Here is a 17,664-nt window from a genome sequence, read left to right on the forward strand (position 1 = left end):
AAGTCGATAGAAGAGTGCCAACAACAAACACCACACAGACACACAAATGTACAGACGGACAGACATGCTTAAATTAAGTCAAAATTTACAGCTGATCAAGAATATGTATGCTTTGTAGGGTGTCTGAAGCTTCCTTTTGAGCATTACATAAATTACGAAAAAAAAGAAAATGAGTATACTCACCTCTTACAGTGGTGGGTATAACAAACAATTTTATATTTTTATTATTAATAATTCTATTTTTTTATTAAAATAATTATTTTCCAGGATCCATGGAAAACTCCGGGTAAATAACCGATCCCATCTTGCTGAATAAAATGCAGTTAACAAAAATCTTTGCGCTTATGGTTCATCGTCCAGATGGTAAGTATTTTATATTGGCTTCAAAGCAAGCATGCCTCACTGAAGAATGAATATCTACCCGTTTCCCATTTCAAAAATAAGCGCCGTATGCACTACAAGGTATATGCTTGCTTCCTTAACGGAAAATGCCGAAGCCTGTCGAACAAAACAAGACTTACGTTAGTCATAAAATTATTATATTTCCATGACGTAGTAAATACCCGGGAATAGCTAAGTAGGTAAGAATCGCTATAGCCAAGTTAGTGTTCACGAGTTCAAATCTCAAATGCGGTACAATGTGCTTTGATCGCAGCTACAGTGGGTGGTCAACCGGTAAAGCACTTACCAGTAGAACACACATCCAACCGACAGGGGCCAACACGCTCATATCTCTTTCTCTTTCCTCACTTCTTTCGGACGTTCAGCATATTACACGTATATGTTACACGTATCATTCCTACACTTGTGCACAGGTGTATTCAGGATATGACTAGTCGTACTGCTCGCCTTTGGAGAAACCTATCAACAGTGGTGCACTATACCTCATGCCGACATTTTCAATTCGAACGTTCACATAGACTTACTCCCTTTCCTCACCTCTCTTTCCAGTTCAGGCCATTTTCAAACTATTTTTCAAATTTGTAGACAATCTCTTCTTTTTTGCGAACGGAAGAATGTGTACCATAGATACTGCACAATTCGACCGATGAACAGATGGACATGTCTACATGCATGCCGAAGTTGAAAAAGACCCAGAATTTAAATACCTTAGTGAGTTTTTGAAGCTTGCTTTTGCGCCTGATGCAGGTATTGAAAAAATTGAAATTTAATACACTATGACATTGGGTTGGCATGGTCGATTATATCCATCTTCGTTCAGGTATTATAGCATCGCCCATATGCGTTAAAATTTTTGTGTATTTATGTGCAATTGTTCATAAGCAATAAGCAAAAAAAAACAATTTTTATTATTTTTGAAACACAGAGATGTTCTCAGTTTACGTGGCGCTGTGGCGTGTCCTTGGACTCGTTTAGCTCCTTACCAATGCCAGCCCGCGGTGAAGAACCTCCAATGTTTCTGTCAAATTTGAAGTCGAAAGCTTCATTATTGCGGCCAGGACGATGTTTACAACAGACATTACACAGACGGACTGGCTTAAATCCATATAGAATTTCTTGGTGATCAAGGATATATGGACTTTACGGGGCCTCTGATAGAAAGATCAGTATAGAAACTGTGAAGACTTTTGCTCTTCGCATCTTTTGCTTGTTATTCATAAAATACAACACACTTCATACGAATTTCCACTGGGCCGTGCCCACACAATATTATAGAATATCAAAATTTAGTTCGCCTCATCTTTCTTAGGATCATGGTGATGGGTATAATAGATTCGGCCACGACCGAATATAATTTTGTTACTTGTTTTTTTTATTATTTTTTTTATTATTTATTTTTATATATTTTGTTATGTAAATATACCCCGTAACGACAAATTTATTTAACTGTGTTCATGTGTCTATGTATTGATGTCTCATCACAAAACCATAGACAACACAAAACGGACAAATACTGCTATATGCTTTCTTTCCATGGACCGAGTATATTGAAAGTAATGCATCTCCATTCAAGGCTACTGATGCTCAGTTTGGCAAAAATATATACTTGGACGTTCAGAAGGATAATGATTCTTAGTGATCGGTTTACATGTGTAATTCAAAACCATTTGCTTTTGATAAAGGGCTTCAAAAATTCGACGATTCGATAAACTTATGAAATGTTTTTTTCGCAATTTGCGACATAGTGTATTTATAAGTAAATGCATGTGTGTAGTTCGATTAAAACTTTAGTAATAATTTCAAATACCAAATAAATATAAATTAAAAATTATTTTTAATGAATTTTCATATTTAAATTCTTTACTTTAAAAAGCAGCTTTTTTCTTATAGTAATAAAAACTTTTAGAAATCGTTTAAACTAATGTGTTGTATACCGTTTTATGTACATAACGAACGCATGGCACTCACACTTTGATTTCATATTTACATATATAATTTCTCTCTCTATGTGTTACATGTAAATTTGCATGATAAACGCAAAACGGTTAGCTGGCATATAAAAAAAAAAAAAAAAAATGAAAAATAAATAAATAAAGAATAATAGGGAAAATTTTTAGTTAAAATGATTTAACATAAAAAAGTTTGTTAGGTAATCGTTACGCTTGACGTTAGGAAAATATTTACATATACCGAGAAAACTCTGTATTTGTTCAAGTACCCTTAAACACACACACACATACACACGCAAGCATGCACATACGGATATACGAACTCATAAGTACACACACACACATACTTAAACGCAAATACACACACGCTAATACGCTTTTATATTAAGTTGCTATATAAGTATAGCGAATGCTGTCATTTGGTGCTGTTATTTGGTGGCTAATATACGCTGCAAAGTGTATTCTTTATTTTAATGATATTTTTTCTTCCCCACTTTACACTCGTTCTCGAGCATTCGTACATACATATAGGTATATATATATATATATATATAACAACGTCGAACTAGAGGAATGCTTAGATTGTTTGGTAACTAAAAGGGAAAAGTAAGCACTATATTAAAGCTAGTTAAGTGCGGCGTTAAGAATAATAATGTTATTGGCAGAAAGAGAGAGAGAGAGAGAGAGAGAGAGAGACAGAGAGAGAGAGAGAGATAGAGGAGGCGGTATTATAACATGGCAATGATGCTTGGCTTGACGCTTGCTGCTAGGGATCGGTGGTGATGCTTAGTTGGTTCGTTGCTTGCTTGCCTGCTTGGTTGCTTGCTGTTGGGTGCCGTAATAATTTTGTTCAAAGTGTTTAGATGAGGTTTAACAAAGCATTTTTATAATATATGCTACGGTATGTGCTGGTTTATTTAAACATAAAGATAAAACTTTAGTATAGTGTATATTTTGGTAACTCACACAAAATATAATGCATTCACATAAAGGGAATATTTTTCTTCTTTTTTTTCCATTTATTACATAAAGCACTTTGTAGTGAAAGTGTTATAGTTTTAAATGGGAAAAGTTCTTGTTTTTCTTATATATTTTTTTTTAAATTTAGGAAAAATATTGTAAATGATTCGCTTTTTTAATATCAAAACACTACTTACTACAAATGTTAAAAAACTAATAATTTTTCATACATTTTTGCAAATAAAGTTTTGGATAAGTAAAGAAACGGCAAAATTTTCTTAATTAACTAATTAACTAACTAATATTCTTCGTAATTATTATCAAACGACGTGTATCAAATTCGCACCGTATAGAAACCGCTGTGAAGCATCCACTTGCTACACCTTACAACATGTTTCATGTTACTTCATTTGTTAGTTCCTTGAATAAAATTTATTTTTTGCCAGTCGCAGGCAATGGCTAACGTTCTCATTAGTGTAGCTGTCAAATTTTCTTTCTGCGTTATTCTTTGTTAGTACGACTGACCATTAGAAATCTCATCGCTGGAAAAATATCAAAAAAAGGATCAAATGTCAAATTTTAAGTCAGAAGGTTATCGAGCAGAAAACATTCATTAAATACCATGCGATGACCTTGAAAGAAAAAAGAGAAGCAGAAAAAGTATTCGCTTTGATCGCGTCTTTTCATGCTTAACAAGGTTGTCGTGCAGGGGAAACTGCTCAATAAAATGAAATGATTGTATCTATGAGTTTGTGATGAAGAAAAGAAAATTTTCAATAAAATTTATGTGATTACATCTGCAGACAAAATATTCTTTGTCCAAAAATTTATTATAATGTTTAAAAAACTGTTTTAGACTGTTCGTATATTTATATATAGCTTTTTTTTTTGTTTTGTGGTAATTGCGAGAAAAACACTTTGAGCAATTTTACCGGTTATCGAGCATAAAAAAAGGCGTTTTCGCTAGCGCCCTTCAAAGAAATCTTTGAGACAAAACGCTGTAGGTTGTACCCAAGAAAACGAGACGGACAGACATGCTTTAATCAGATCAGAAAGTGACTGTGAATCGATCGGTATAAAAATGTTGCATTTATCCGCACAAACTTGGTACACCCTCGTACTGCAAATGGTGCAAAGTATAAAGAGAGACTACTGCAGAAGGTGGGGGTTACAAACCCTCCTACCCATTTGCCCAGCGTTTATCATTATCTGGCGACAGAATGATATGGAATTTTAGTTCGCACCGCTTTGACTGCGTTGAACACTCTTTTTATACAGCTGCAAACTATATAAGCTGAATTATTACATAATATAACGTCTTTTCACATTAAATAAAACAAGCTAATTATGGTCTAAATGAGTCCTAGTTCCTCGAGTTCATTTCAGACAGAGAGAAATATGTTCCTGTGTAGAGAAGCATATAGCATTTTGTGTGTACTTGATGCGAACTGAAATCAAAATGCCTTTGCAGAAGTTGCGGATTCATGTTCTGGCGAACCTTTTCTTAACTTAGACGTTGTTAGCTTGAAGTTTATCTGCAACTTTTATAATTTAGATAAACAGTTCTTACATGAAAACTTCAGTGTTGTTACAATTTAAAAGGACTAATAAGTAAGAAATGACTTACAGCTAATTTAATACTGAGAACAATGCCAACAAATAAATCAAAGTTTGCAAGTGGAAGCATAAGCATAAGTACGCAACGGCACAAATGCCGCGGAGTAGCCAACTTGATGAAATTAAACTGCTTGTAAAAACGTACGGCTCATAACCCAACTATTAAAGACGACTGGGCCCTCTCAAGGAGAACTCATGGAATGCAAAACCTTACGAAAAAAGGGCTTATCGACATCAAGCGTAGATGAAACAAGAAATGAGTTCCAATATTCTGGAAATTTAATATTTTTGGATGCTATATAATTATATTAATATAGCAAAAAAAAAAAAACGGGAAACAAAACGTTAATTATTTATTCATACTTGCTAGGAAGACGTGTGAAGCTAGATAAAAAGATTTGTGCATAATCTGCATATAGCTACAGCTTGCGAACGCTGTTTGTATGATGTTATGCGTGTTTGCAAAATAAATTCAATGAGTGTATGTATCGTAAACATTTTTATGACTTCTTAAAAGCGTTTTATAAAATGTAAGTTTGTTTGTTCGATCTGGTTTTGCTCAAGTATGCACAATAAATCAAGCAATTTGATGAGAATTTTCTTTCTCTGTTTTCCACTTCATTTTATGTATGTTTGCGTATATCACATTTAAAATTCAGTTTAAATTTCACTTTATCTAATGTTCTCTTACATAATGCAACTTAAAGTGCTTGCCAATAGGAGCACAGATTCTAAAGTTGCGGCATGGACTATGGAAAAAGCAAGTATTATTTGTAGTCTGTCTATATGACCTTAGGTTATATATGAACTTATTCTTTCTTTCTATTTCTTCTTTATAAAAATTTTCTTACAGTTCGTTAGTAAGATGATGTGCATATAATGGAAGGGCTTTTAGTTGGTTCATTTTTTGCCTCCACTTCTTCTTTTTCTTCTTCAGTTAAAGTAAACTAGTTTTATATTAAATTATTTGCGAAGAGTTTTATTTTTTTATAAATTTTCAAACATTTTTCAATTTATTTAATTCTCACTTCTCATCCATCCATTCAAGTCTTTTACTTACTTGGTTACCGATTCATACTTTCAGACGTTTTATGCTGCAGATGCCATTGCTATTACTAATGCCATGCCATTCCTGTTGTGTCACGAAGTTCATATATTTCCTTAGTTTTTTCTTTCTTTATTTTTTCCCCCTTTTTCGCTATCTATGTTGCGATATTTTATCTCGTTTTTCTTTTTTTTTTTTACTCTTCTTCTTTTTATATTATAATATAATAATTGGCATTTTTAACATTGGTGGACGTAAACGAAAAACGTGATTTAATTTCATAAGTATTTATTTTTTGGTATTTTTTATATTTTTCCTTAAGTGGTTATAAAAATTTATTCAGCATAAAGGAAAATTGTTGAGTATTCAGCATTAAGTAATTGCTGTCGAAAGCTCCACAAATTATGAGAAACAGTTAAGAAGTCACGAGATTTTTATACAAACACGCCTATGAACAACATTTAATTTCATTTAAGAGGCCACTGCTTGGAAGCTTTAAGAACGAGAACGATATAAAAAATAGATTTAATAGCGTAGGGCTTAAATCTTAAATTTATCTACTTATTATATTTGAAACAAAAGATATTGATCGATCGATCACAGGGCCATACACTGGGCTTTTTGTGGCCTTCTTTCCTTCCTTCATTTGCAATTAAGCGCCTTGCAATAAGAAAAACGGAAAGAAAAAGCATGCGTAGGGGATACGCATAAATAATCATTCATTTAGAACATTTTTACATATTGAAAGCCAAACCATTAATCAGGAAATTTGTATTTCCTTTAATAAATTTTTAGGTTTTTCTTGTCATAATTTCAAAAAAAGATAAACTGCAAGTGATGGTCAACCATATTATGTGCTTCGAAACAAGGATTTTGCTTATGATTAAGGAAAAACTTTTTCATACGCATCTCAGCTGGTCGATGCTCAAAACTCTTCGCTTTCTCACAGACATTTACAGAAAACGAGAAAAGAGCTATAAGGGTGAACCGTGACTTACTATGGCCCACCCTGAATCACCCCTACATTTATACATCTAATGACTTTTCAAAATAAGACGTTGCATGGGCGGTTGAAGAAAAGGATTTATCCGAAACATTTTCAATAGCATTTGTCCTTCAACCAAGACACGTCCTCCAAATATCTCAAAAACTACGATCTGCACGTTGCACACAACAAAACAACGAGGACAGACGGACACACCAACTTAGTTCGCTATAACTAATGATTGGTCTTTCTCAAGTCCTTTTGAGCGTTGCCTACATCCACACGTAAATCTAATATACCCTTTTACCACAAGTGATGTACGGTGTGCTGGATAAATTTTAGTCATAAAGAGCGAACAAAAAATGTTCGTTTAATCACTAGAAAAAAAGGTACAACGTTTGTAAATAAATTTAGATGCTAGTGCTTTTAAGAGTTTAGTCTTAGAATTTATTTCTCTGGCGAAATTAATAATAATAATAATAATAATAATAATAATAAATTTAATTTATGTTGATGTACAGTAATACAAACAATAAATAGGAGAGAAATTTTGGGGAGATACATAAGAACTGTCAATGTCATATTAATCTTTATCCCAATTTTCTTGGCTTATCATAAAAAAAACCGCCTGTTGACACATGAACTATTGCATCAATTCATATATATAAAACGTGTTATGTATCCAAAGGTACATTTAAAAATGTACGAACCGTTAATATTCCACGCGGTCTAAGTCCATTCAATTTAAAATCGCAATATTTAAGAGCTTTTCAATACACTTTGTACATATTTACAGCTATAATACTTGCCTGCGCAGCAACATTCCGTGAATCCTGTTAAAAATTTCCATCTATGAAAAAATGAATAACTGGCAATAATCCTGAACTTGTCTACCAATTCTCCTCTACTCAAACGTGGCGTAACATGCGAAGGTGAACTTACTACAAACAGGAATTCCCAGTTATCTGATAATACTCTCATAAGCCAACTCGGTATAAACATTACTGCATTACTTTTCATAACGTAGATGAATTAATGTTTAACTTTTGGATCGCGGATTTTTATTTGTATATTTTCCTTCGTGGTATATTCTGTAAAAAAACCATAATATTTTTTCTCGTTCCCCTTTATTAACGACGTGGAATAAAAATGTAACCTATGATCGCTTATTATTTTTCTTTTTTTTCGTCTTTGTTGAAAGGCGCATTTATAGCCAGCCACCTCCCTCTCCCGTCCTCTCATTCCGACGAAATACAAACACGATAATAAAAGGCAAGCGAAGATGACAGCACAAGCCAGATCAAGGCGGCTAATATTTTCTGAACTGGTTTTACAATGTACGCTGACATGGCATCGCTAGAAGTGAAGCAAGCACTTAAAACAAAACTGACTGACGGCGAGAGAGACTGTCATAGCTTTTGTCTTTAATAATGTAATTTTTCAATGAGATTTAAAAATAGTAATTTTGCTGACTCCTGCGTATCTGTCTCCTTCTGTTCTTGAGATTATTTTTGAAAATCGAAATATATAGTGCAAAAATGATCCCGATTCCATTGGTTATTTAAGGTACTTATGAACGCTTTTTTAATAAAACTTCAGTAAAGCTTCATCTGTTCATAGCATACTTTGACACTAGTTTGCTATTAAAGTCAAGCAAAGCTGAAAATTTGAAGGCTGAAGATAGAAAGGCTTTACCAAAAAAATTGGCAAGACTGCTTTCTTCAAGAATTGGCTAGGAATACGATGATTGAAGCCAGGCTTTAAAACCCCTCCTATCAACTAACAGGCAAGATTGCTTGCTTCAAAAACTGGCAGGAAATTTGAAGATTGGACACACTATTATGAAGAGGGGCAACGTCAAGGTCCAGCAGCATTAAAAAACCGCCAAGATCGCTTATTTCAAAAGCAAAGCCCAATGCATTCGAAACTCATAATGGCAATAATACAGCGACTGGAATATGTGAAAAGTTCAAACGGGGGAATATACATAAACTAAATAATGGACACATACCGCACACAGTCTTTTTACCACTTAATATTTTGACTGCAGTTTTAAAGTAAAGACGGCAATCATCAAGCCTGGAATTCACGCAATGGAAGCTTGTACCCACCACAGATCGAACTTTAATGAAACCGGGGGTAGGAGAAGTGGGATTTGTTGTCCAACCATCTGACTATTACAAGCGGAATGACAACGTTTTCACACACTATCGCCGTACATTTATATGTTTGCACATATCATTAATTGTTTACATGAAAAAGAGAAAAGTAAAAGATATGAGTGCTAAAAAGTAGTAAAAACATACATTTTATGAAAATAAAGACCAAGTGTAACAACAACCATAATGTTTCGAGTAAAATCAGTATATACGGCACCGCAAACAACAATCGCGTGCGCGTACGTACTGCTGTTCAATTTCTCTTTTTATATTGTGCTCTCGTAATTTGCACTTGAATCGTAGAATTTTATACAGATTATCCGGCGCTTTTACTACTGCGATGAATTGAATTAATGGATTTTTTTCTTGTTTTGACTCTACACAAATATATTGGCAGAGGCGTTTGCATGTATCTTTCTTTATTGGTGCATTCATTCGACGGCTGTAATATTAACTTATTAAAATTCCAAGTACATATATAGGCTAAAACGAACACACCATTAACTGTCATGGGATGTGACAATGTTACGTGCTTGAAATGCACGCGTGTGCGTGCTTTATTATGCTACACTATTAGATAAAAGTTTTCTATACAGTTGTCAGAAGGTAATAAATTTATTGTCCACCGCACGTATTTGTGCGTTTGTAACCATAAGACATTAGGAAAAAGAAATCTCTGTTAAGGATTGTTCCACTTAAAGCAGTTTTTGGTTTTTCTTTTTCACTCGGAAAAGAAAGTTTTGCGATTTCTTTTAATTAGCGACGAAGGCTCATTATTAACGAAAGCACAAAGATATGGTTTCTGCTACACACATGCACTGTAGAAGTGGGTTTTATTAGTAAATATTATCTAATTGGACATTAAGAGAAACCTTATACCATATCAACCATGCATAGTGAAGGTCAAAATTCATCTCAGAGCACGAGCGGGTGTTTGGAAAAAGGTAAACGCTAATGGTTCTATACATGCATGCATGCCACACATGGTTATGAATAAATAAGTGAAAAAGCAAACAAAATTGCGGTACAACATGTTTTATATAAATAATTGCTTTAGCAGGCACAAAAAATGCCACTGCCTTTCGTTCCGGTGATGAATTTCACGGCATAAAATATATTAAAATGATTTAAATTTTATGAGTTGATCATAAAAATGAGATGAAGACTTAAAAATTGGGAAAAGATCGAAATCATTTTAGGGCAATCATCTTCCATCTGTATGTACGTGTTTTCTTCCGAAACTATTCTCGTCACACTTACGCCACTCACGAAAATCAAATTTTTCTATTGTTTTACAAAAGCAAACTACAAGCGTCAATGGATCCGCAATTACGTGCAACATTCTCTGCGGCAAAAATGGAAAAAGTGAGATGGTGTAAGCGCCCCTCGTTTCTTCCAGTTTTGTGCATAAAGTAAATACAAAAAATTTCAATCCATATCAGAAAGCAACAGACACAACAGAGGTTGTGAAGAAAGAAAAAGAAAAGAAAAGTTTGTCGCGTATTCAAAAATGATCTCATCAATTTGCACGCACAATTCACACTAATGAAAACGCATTGAACAAAGAGAGAAACAGTAAACGCCGAAAACCCAGGCAGGTGTTTGGAAATAACGCTTCGAACACTTATATAATTGTTAAGTCTTTAAAACTGTATAAAAGAACAAAGGAATACCAAAGCTTCTGCACAAAAAGTAAAAAATACGACCATAGCACGCTCGCAGAGTTGCCAAACTCTGGTAGATTTCTGTTCCAACACCCTACTATACCAATAAGGCATATAAGGCATTGTTCGTGTATTTTTACATGTAGTTTTTCATACTACACTTGCGATGTGTGGGCATACAAAGTTTGTGCGGATGTCTGCAATATACAGAAGAACTTGGGGTAGACCCACCTTCTTTTATGCCGATCGATTCAGAGTTCGTTTCGGAGTCGACGTACACTTGTCTGCCCGTCTGCCTATCTTGTATTATTGAGTTCAACCCACATAGCGCAAGTTTCGAGATATTTTGATGAAATGGACTGCACCCAAGCCTCTTGGCTGAGAGAAGAACACTATAGAAAATGGCTAGGATCGTGCCACTTTTTCAGCCACTTCCCATATAATTCCTTAATTTGAAAAGTCGTTGTAGGAATAACGGCATTATGCGAATTGGTGTAGGATATTTATAGGTGCTCCGTATCCCGTTATAGTATATTTATATTCAAACCGATTTTTATGCGATCTTTTTTTGTGCGGTTGAAGTGTAGCCATAACAAATAGTTTTCGCAATACAATCGAAAAATAAAAGAACGCAAAAAAAAAGGTTGAGTGCACTTGTTGTAGATGGGTCCGTCTTTTACAGAGAAAATTTCAAGCTATTGAAATTCCCGATCTGAACGATAGAAAGAAAGTCGAAAACATTTGCAACATACCGCGCACACGAAGAATTTGTCGTCCGGCATTGAGGAAAATATGACTGAAACAACAAAGTTTTCATTGTCGCGTAAGTACGGATAAGAGAAAATGAAAAGAAAGGCAAAATGAAGTAAAAGAAGAAAGAACACAATGAAACAAATAAAATATAATTACATATATCAGAGTCACGTGCTACTGAAACATCACAACAATGGATTGATTCGAGTAAGAACAATCTTTATTACAATATAGAGATCGAAACGAACGAATCTAAGAACAGCAAAGTATAGCCGAGTTGACTAATATATATGTGTGCAATGTGGATATAAAAATATATATATAAACTAAATATTTCAATCAGAAGGATATTTAAAATATAATCGAATGAAAGAGAAAAAGAACCGACCGCTTGTGTATCAAGTAATCCTTTACATATTCATTGCTAGCTGTCCTAATCAGGAGTGCATCGTTGCCAATAAAATCAGGATGAACCGATAGTTCACAAAAATGTATTTATGTATATATGCATGCAGATCGGCCAGTATGTATTTCTTATTAAACTTCGACATTTCTGTTTACTTTCTCTCTTCACAATCGTTTGCTATTAAAAGCTTTGAAATTCTCTAAAACGGCTATAGTATTTTGGATCTTGACATTCACATCCCTGACCCTATGCTATTTATTATTATATTATGATTTTCCACACAAAGCTATATTAAGTTCGTGCCGATACCAAAACGACTTGAGATGCACTCACCTGTTATTATAATCATGGATTTAGAACCACTTTCCGATTTGATTTAAGTGGGTTTGTCCGTCTTAGGTGAAGGTTATTTAATATGAGCCGCGACTCACTACAGTACTTTTAATGTGCGGTTATTGAATGTACGAACCTTGATTCTGAGCACGATAATTAAGATTAACTAATGTACGGGTTCAACATACGAACAAATTTTTGAGAGCGAATATTTCTTGCTATAAGTTTTGTTACTAATGCGCTAGAGAGCTCATTAAAAAGCATTTTTGCTGGAACGGAAAGAAAAGTGATCGAATAATAATATTGGAAGAAGTTGGTAAGCACCTATCTAAGAAATTTAAAGAAATAGATTGCTTTTAAAAAATATTAAAAATTGCCAGCACCGCGCATCAAGGCACATCTAGTTGGCGAGGTTCTGTCGCAGGCAGCGTAACTGATACAAAGTTGAAGGTAAAAAAATAAAACCGAATAATACAACCTACCCGCGCATAGCTGGTGAAATACGTAGGACATAGGAAAAAAATTAAAATCTGTGAAGTTGTACTGCATGCCATTTTTAAAAATCGGACATCGAAAGGTTTCGAAGGTATTACAGACTCCTTTCCTATCGCAACAAGTAAGAAAATTAGAATCGGCCGCAACCGAATCTTTTGTACCGTTATTCCAAGAAACGCTGAAAAAAAAAACAAATCTTCCATAATTTAAAATATTGTGTGAATCTGGCTGATTTATGCTTTGTTGTGGAATAGTAGTGTAAATGTATCTTGTGGCTAATGTTTTTGTAACCACCATTGTAAGATGTGTGCATACTCATTTGGCTTTTTTTCATAATATATGTAACACCCAGTAGAAAGCTTCAGACACCCTACAAAGCACATATTAGCTTGGGGAAAAAGAAATCCATTATTTTTTCGGTAGATGGCTGCACTGATAGATTTGCCGTAAAGTATCGATCAAACAATTTCCGATACTGTACATTTACATACTGTACATTTCGCAGTAAAAAAAATTCTTTTGCTGTTTTTTGTTTGGTGCATTCAGTTGGGAGTTACAGCGTGTTAAATATGGAAGTGAACAAAGAGAAAATTCGGTACATTTTACAGTTTTTCTTTGACAAAGGCGAAAATGCAAGCCAGGCGGCTAAAATTGTGAATGGTGTTTATGGTTCCGATACTGTAACAGCCAATTATGGGCAATTTTGGTTTCGTAGATTCCGTTCAGGAATTTTTGATGTTAAAGATGCACCTCGCACAGGTAGGCCGGTCGTCGAAAATGTCGATAAAATCGGAGAAATGATCGAAGTTGACCGGCATGTTAGCAGTCGTAACATCGCCAAGGAGCTAAAAATCGACCATAAAACAGTTTTAAACCATTTACACAAAGCTGGATTAAAAAAGAAGCTCGATGTTTGGGTGCCACACCAATTAACAGAAAAAAACATGATGGATCGAATTTCCATCTGCGAAGCCTTGGCCAAACGGAATGAGATAGACCCATTTCTTAAACGGATGGTGACTGGAGATGAGAAATGGATCACATACGATAACCCTGTGCGAAAACGATCGTGGTCAAAGAGCGGTGAAGCACCTCAAACGGTGGTCAAACCAGGACTAACGGCCAGGAAGGCTTTGCTATGCATTTGGTGGGACGGGAAGGGGATTATTTATTATGAGTTGGTTCCATATAGCCAAACGCTAAATTCTGATCTCTACTGTCAACAACTGGACCGTTTGAAGATAGCGATTGACCAGAAACGGCCAGAATTGGCCAACAGGAGAGGTGTAGTGTTCCACCAGGACAATGCTAGGCCACACATATCTACAGTGACTCGCCAGAAACTTCGTGAGCTTGGTTGGGAAGTTTTAATGCATCCGCCATACAGTCCGGACTTGGCACTAAGCGATTATCATCTTTTTCTTGCATTGCAAAATTTCTTTAATGATAAAAAATTGGAATCTAGGGAGGATTGTGAAAATCGACTACTAGAGTTTTTTGCAAATAGAGACCAGGACTTCTATGAGAGAGGCATTTTGAAGTTACCTTTAAAATGGCAAAAAATCATACAACAAAACGGTGCATATTTGACCCAAATCGGACAATCCGAAGCATGTTAAATAAACTCCTGAAGTTCATATAAAAATAATGGATTTCTTTTTCCCCACACTGTCATGCCCACACAAAGTTACAAATGATTAAATTATGTTTTTTTCACTTTTTTGAAGTTTTACACTTATATGCCATAAGGGAAACAAGACAGAATGCTTAGAACGATTTTGAACATTTCTCAAATGAAGTTGTATTACCTGCCTAAAAATGGGTTAATTCTGAAATGAATTCGGTAGACACCGCAAGCAGGTTTATCTTAATAATACCAGCGATATGGGTATTAAATAAAAGAACTTTGGAAGTAGAATGCGAAAAGCATAGTGGTGGGTAAGCGAAATACTGCCCCCGCCGAATATAACTTTCTTACTAACTTGCTTATTCTCTTGTTTCAATAGAAAGTGAATATACACAGAATCATACTGAATGATTTTAACTAATTCGACAGCATTCTTGAGCAACATAACAAGCTTCTTTAAATCAATGTAGAGATTCCTTAAAAACCATTAATGACATTTCAAGCACTTGAGCGCGGCAATGGAGATGAATATCAATGTGTGATTAGGACAAAGCAATTACTCTATTTCTCATTTCTCCAAAGTAACGTAATTTAATAAAAGCAACTTGCACAGCTTGTCCATAAAATTACACTCAATTACATTATTTTAAAAGTGGAATAATAACGACATTAAAAAAAAAACACTATTATTCTCTTTACAAAAAAAAAAAAAGAAAAGAATACCAAGAACTTAATAAAAACATGTCATAAGTTACACCGAGACATATGTAAGTATTTACCTTTTATTTGCAACAAAGTAAAATTCGCACGAGACCCGCGGACAATGCTTTGGTTTATTGCTATTTATTTATTATTTATTTATGTATTGTTTTTTTTTTTTTTGGTGGATTCCGTGTACCTAGGCATAGAAGTTTTGACTGTGAACAACAGAGTTCACAACCAAGGACAGAGCGTATTATACAAGCGAAAAAAACAAAATATTTTATCTAAAACAATGGTTGTTGTGTGTATGAATGAACTAAGCCTAGGCACTGTGTGCGGGTTTGGAGAATTAAAACCATTTACTACAATGGCAATAAAGTGTACAGTACAAGTATCCTTACATATACAGATACATGTACACATTTTATCATAAAATTTGCCACTTAGTATTTGTATATCTGGTCGTCTGCCTGCCTGAGTGCCTGTTTGTCCGTCCATGTAATTCTGGGCATTTGTAATTCTGTTCTTTCATATATAAATTGCGGTTAAATTTTGCTGACAAATTTTTGGTCATTAGTTTAAATTACGCTAAAGTTTTGCGGTTTGCGGTAAATGTGGCAGCAACAGTATGTGTTTTCAGGCAGTTTAAGCCGATTACAGTCTAGTCGCTCCAGGCATCGGAATGCTCGTATTGGGCGCTATGTGTAAGCTTACATTAAACTAATAATGATTTAATAGGGACATAGAACCTACAAAACGACATTCGTTTATTGATTTAACATTTTGCTCATGTTCTTGATGTTGTTGCGGTGTTTTGTAGACAAAAAATGTCAGATCAAATATTTGCAGGTAATATGTAAAAACACTATTAATAGAATAGCAATAATAAATAAATACGAACCAAGTTTATGTTTGTTTTTTGGCTGAAAGTTTTTTAGCTGCAAATAATTAAGTTTTGATAAAACATTTTTCTATAATAACAGACCTTTCGTTGTATAATTAACTTTTTTTTCACTTGTATGCATAAGTTGATCAAAAGAAGTGCTTGGTTTTTAATTTCTAGGGCATTCCTAGAAACAAAAGTTTTAAGCGCTTTCATTTAATAACTTGTTAGCGGTAGGAACTAGGTAAGACGACGGGCTCAACTCTACTGTAAACTTTTTAGAAAAAACAATTTTTTTTAGTACCTTTTATTAGATATTATTTTTTAGAATTTCGATCCTCTTGAATATCTTTTAGAATTTTAGAATTTTTTTTATTAGTTTTATAGATGCTTTCGAACCTCCAGAATATATTAAAGAAATTTTTTTTTAAATTTCGCTCTTCTTCCCCAAACATTGCGAAAATGCTGCTGTGTCAAATAAAGCCTTGCTGACAAGTTACAATCTAAAGGTTCACATGGCTGACTTGGAGAATAAGCAAACAAGAAAACGGATCCAAAGAGTTGTAACTCTCATCTACAATCACACATAGGACACGAAATGGATTATAAAGAGTTTAACTAGTGAGATCGTGGGTTAGACGAAACGAACGCGCTTCAGAACCCTAGACGAAACGTTGAAAAAATATGATCCAACAATGCCAGGTGGGAAAAAAAAGCAACCTTCATTAACTTAATCACAAGTGACACGTTCAGCATTTTCCTCCCATTCCGAAGGGACAGTTAATTAATGAGCTTCAATCTATTCACATATGTAGGTAGCGCCACTGGCGGATCCCAAGCCCAGCTGCGCAATGCAAAAAGTAAAAATTGACGTTGGTAGGGCTCGATAAATTCCACGTAGTGTCCATAGCTTAGTATCCACACCACAATTGGATATTCTAGGAATGGTCGAAACAAGGGCGTATACAAGCTTCTCGCAATACACAGATCACCAAAGTCTTTAGAACATCTTTTAATGAAACACAGAAGAGATTTATTTACAGGGGTTTGCATATGAAAGTTGAACCTGAGCTTGGAGTCAAGGATGATTCCTAAGTCGTTACGGCACGATGTACTCTCCAGAACGTTGTTACGAATTACGCGTGACGTAGTCAGCGAGCCTACTCACGACAATGGTAATTTCTTACATTGCCGTTCACTTACGACCAGGTGAACATTTCGAACAGAGATAAAACAATGGGCCCAATATGGTTTCCCTGAGGAACACCAGACAACGCAGAAATTGCGCGAGAAAGCCACGAATTAAACAGTGGCCTTTGAGAACGATTCTGGAGATAACTCCGTCAGCATGAAACTATTTTATTAACAATGCCCAGACCTTTTGACTTGAAGATCAAGAGATTATGCATTGTCATGTCAAATGCTTTCGGAAAAGCAACGTAATTACGTCAGTCTGCTAGTACCCTTCGACCGCAAGCACCGACAAGTGGGTAGGCGTGGACCTTCCTTTCGATAAAACAATATTTGCGCGGAGAGATTAACGACGCAATCGCTTAAGTCAGTTGCTTAGTACCTAAGTCATCAAACAGCTTTGTCGACACAGTAACCTTAACAATTCCTTCGTAATTCGCAATCATATTCCTTGAGCCACTCTTGTAAATAGGAGTAAGTCCTTCTGACTACT

The 17,664-nt window shown here is 34.8% G+C and overlaps 1 protein-coding gene across 7 annotated transcripts in view; it reads left to right on the forward strand.

Moving 5' to 3' along the window:
- Positions 1–17,664, forward strand: part of LOC119640631 — a 217,761-nt gene that overhangs the window by 140,560 nt on the left and 59,537 nt on the right. For 6 of the 7 annotated variants that reach the window (XM_038038806.1, XM_038038807.1, XM_038038805.1 and 3 more), the window contains one exon: positions 268–363. The gene's annotated coding sequence lies outside the window, so the exon portion shown is untranslated. Of the gene's footprint in view, positions 1–267; positions 364–444; positions 1,754–17,664 lie in introns of those variants that run through there. The other variant, XR_005247686.1, reaches the window with a different exon arrangement.

The sequence above is a fragment of the Glossina fuscipes genome, unplaced genomic scaffold (genome assembly GCF_014805625.2).
Source record: "Glossina fuscipes isolate IAEA_lab_2018 unplaced genomic scaffold, Yale_Gfus_2 121, whole genome shotgun sequence".
In the NCBI taxonomy this organism is placed as follows: Eukaryota; Metazoa; Arthropoda; class Insecta; order Diptera; family Glossinidae; genus Glossina; species Glossina fuscipes.